Raw genomic sequence first — 4,076 nt, 5'->3', positions numbered from 1 at the left:
ATACTCTGTGCGACTTTCAAGTCCGTACTTGCCCCATAATACAAGTTACACATTTTTTAAGACGAGTGCCCATTTGGGTGTAAACTTTCATTTTTAAGAGTCACATTTAAACTACAGAAAAAAACCGTTTTCTGATATTTTCCCCAAAATTTTTCAAGGGGTATACGCAACTGTTGGCTACACCCTGTACGACTTTTAAGTTCGTACTTGCCCCATAACACAAGTTACAAATTTTTTAAGACGAGTGCGCATTTGGGTGTAAACTTTCATATTTAGACTCACGTTTAAACAACAACAAAAATTGTCAATTTTATGCGATTTTCACGAAAATCCTCCGACATTCATACCCAAGCATCTACTATACCCTGTGCGACTTTCAAGTCCGTACTTGCCCCATAATGCAAGTTACACATTTTTTAAGACGAGTGCCCATTTGGGTGTAAACTTTCATTTTTAAGAGTCACATTTAAACTACAGAAAAAAACCGTTTTCTGATATTTTCCCCAAAATTTTTCAAGGGGTATACGCAACTGTTGGCTACACCCTGTACGACTTTTAAGTTCGTACTTGCCCCATAACACAAGTTACAAATTTTTTAAGACGAGTGCGCATTTGGGTGTAAACTTTCATATTTAGACTCACGTTTAAACAACAACAAAAATTGTCAATTTTATGCGATTTTCACGAAAATCCTCCGACATTCATACCCAAGCATCTACTATACTCTGTGCGACTTTCAAGTCCGTACTTGCGCCATAATACAAGTTACACATTTTTTAAGACGAGTGCCCATTTGGGTGTAAACTTTCATTTTTAAGAGTCACATTTAACCTACAGAAAAAAAACCTTTTTCTGATATTTTCCCCCAAATTTTTCAAGGGGTATACGCAACTGTTGGCTACACCCTGTACGACTTTCAAGTTCGTGCTTGCCCCATAATACAAGTTACAAATTTTTTAAGACGAGTGCGCATTTGGTTGTAAACTTTCATATTTAGACTCACGTTTAAACAACAGCAAAAATTGTCAATTTTATGAGATTTTCACGAAAATCCTCCCACATTCATACCCAAGCATCTACTATACTCTGTGTGACTTTCAAGTCCGTACTTGCCCCATAATACAAGTTACATATTTTTTAAGACGAGTGCTCATTTGGGTGTAAACTTTCATTTTTAAGAGTCACATTTAAACTACAGAAAAAACCGTTTTCTGATATTTTCCCCAAAATTTTTCAAGGGGTATACGCAACTGTTGGCTACACCCTGTACGACTTTCAAGTTCGTGCTTGCCCCATAACACAAGTTACAAATTTTTTAAAACGAGTGCGCATTTGGGTGTAAACTTTCATATTTAGACTCACGTTTAAACAACAACAAAAATTGTCAATTTTATGCGATTTTCACGAAAATCCTCCCACATTCATACCCAAGCATCTACTATACTCTGTGCGACTTTCAAGTCCGTACTTGCGCCATAATACAAGTTACAAATTTTTTAAGACGAGTGCGCATTTGGGTTTAAACTTTCATTTTTAGAGTCACATTTAAACTACAGAAAAAAAAACCGTTTTCTGCTATTTTCCCCAAAATTTGTCGAGGGCTATACGCAACTGTTGGCTACATCCTGTACGACTTTCAAGTTCGTACTTGCCCCATAACACAAGTTACAAATTTTTTAAGACGAGTGCGTATTTGAGTGTAAACTTTCATTTTTAGACTCTCGTTTAAACAACAACCAAAATTGTCAATTTTATGCGATTTTTACGAAAATCCTCCCACATTCTTACCCAAGCATCTACTATACCTTGCGTAACTTTTAAGTGCGTACTTGCCTCAAGTCAGAAGTTAAGATTTTTCAAAAGAGACAGCGAGTTTGGTTAGAAACGGTCATTTTTAGGCCCACGTTTAAACAACATAATTTTTTTGTTTTAAATCCTTAGCATCTTCACGAAAATTTCTGAACGTTTACAATTAACTGTCTATACTCTGTGCAACTTTCGAGTTTGAGCTGGCCCCAGATTAGAAGTTGCGAATTTTTTAAAGATTTTTGCCTTTCGCTGGAGGCGCTTGATTTTCAGAGCCGCTTTTAAACGACAGAAAACCTCAGAATTTTCAGCGATTTGTAGCAAAATCTCTCCACATCTGCACTCGAGTATTCGCTATATCCTGCGCAACATTCAAGTTCGCAGTTGCCTCAGGTTAGAAGTTGCGATTTTTTCAAAAAGAGCGCACAATTGGCCGATTGAATTATTGTTAAACCCACTTTTCAACGACAAGTAAAAATCAGACTTTGCTGCCATTTGCCAGCAAATTTTTCTTGATCTATGCTGAACTATCTACTATACCCTCTGTAACTTTGAAGTTTGTACTTGCCCCATAACACAAGTTACAATTTTTTTAGAGAGCGCGCATTTGGCTGAAAGGCCATTTTTGGCTCCGCCTTTAAACTACAGGAAAATACGGAATTTTCGGCTATTTTCACGAAAAAATTTCAGCATTTATACCCAAGCGTCTACACCACATCCTCTGCGACTCGCTAGTTCGTATCTGTCTCATACTAAAAGTTACAATTTTTTTGTTTGAAATGAGCGAGCACTTTTTAAGGCGCGAGTTTTTTGGCCGGAAGTTGAAACAACCGGAAAAACTGAGAATTTTGAGAAATTTCCACGAAAATTTATCGGCGCCAATGCTCAAGTTTCTACTATATCCTGTGCAACTTTTAAGTTGATTCTTGCGGCAGATTAGCACTGACGGATTGATTAAGGAGAGAGCGCTTCTTGCTGGAAGCGTCCAATTTCTCCATATATTCTACCATATATTCTGTATCTATCTCCAAGTATCTACCATATATTCTGAAAGTTTCAAGTTCGTACTTGCCCCAGACCAGGAGTTGCAATTTTTTTTAAAAGGCCGCGCATTGAGCCCGAAGTGAGGGAAATTACTCGATAAATTTGTATGTTGTTTTTCCTAGGCAAAACTAAGTGTTGCCGTTTCTCCCTGCTTTTACCTTCTTGGATAGACAAAAAGAAAACTTCCTCGCACATTTTTTCAGACCTTTTGCGCGTGGTTTGCAACCGGATAATAAGTAAGTCGGACATTTAAATTGCTGATCAGTATTTCCGGTCGACAAATTCCGTTCTTTTGCCGATTTGCTCGCTGCAAAGTTCACGTTCAATTAAGCCGGTGAATTTTGATGGGGGATTTTTTTCAAAGCCGCCCTCGCATTTCGCGTCAAACTCTTTTTATTATTGACTCAGCTTGCTTTTGATGGCGATGGGCGCCACTCAGAAGCAGTCATCCATGTGCCATCCACATTTTTCCTGAGTTCTTCGTCAGGGTTCAAATACTATCGATCGCGGGCAATAAATAAAGCTGGATGATAACTGGAGGCGAACCGAACCCAGAATAAACAATAACTTCGTCCAGTGCGGAGAGTCTTATTTAAAGGGGCCCGCAAGCTGCAATTAAAACCCGTAGCAGAGCATAATATCATTCTGCCACTGTTCCGTAATAAATAAGCTCAATTAAAATTGCTTTTTGCGGGGTTTTGTTACCGGCGAAAACGGCCATAATCCGGCAGAAGGTTTCTCTTCTCGACCCGTTTGATATTTTATCTTTTTAACTATTTCATATTTTTTAAAATCCATTTTAAAGTGAATGCTGAACTGGAAATACGTAAATTTTCAACTCGCTTCAGCTGCACCTACAAGATGTTGCAACACGTTTTGATTTAAGGTTAATCCAGAAGGACTGGATTTTTTAAAAGTTGCGAAATTTCGAGTTCAAAAACGCCACTTTTAGTCAATGTTGAAAAATCTCCTGGGGAAAAATTAGACATTTCCAAACTGGTCCTGAGTTCAAACTGGTTTTTTTTGTGGCTGTTCGCAAAGTTCTCGACTAGATGTGGATCAACTTTAACCAACTTCTAATAACATACAGAATTTTTAGAAAAATGCGAAACTTTAGGTTCAAAAACGCCACTTTAAACTATTGCAACCTCTTGGAAAAAAATTGCCATTTCCAAACTGGTACCGAAATCAAACTGGTTTTTATTTTCCGCTATTCGTAAAACTCT

The sequence above is a fragment of the Dendroctonus ponderosae genome, unplaced genomic scaffold (assembly GCF_020466585.1).
Source record: "Dendroctonus ponderosae isolate FM_Combo_2020 unplaced genomic scaffold, Dpon_F_20191213v2 Dpon_F_20191213_9, whole genome shotgun sequence".
In the NCBI taxonomy this organism is placed as follows: Eukaryota; Metazoa; Arthropoda; class Insecta; order Coleoptera; family Curculionidae; genus Dendroctonus; species Dendroctonus ponderosae.
This window is presented reverse-complemented; position numbering follows the sequence as displayed.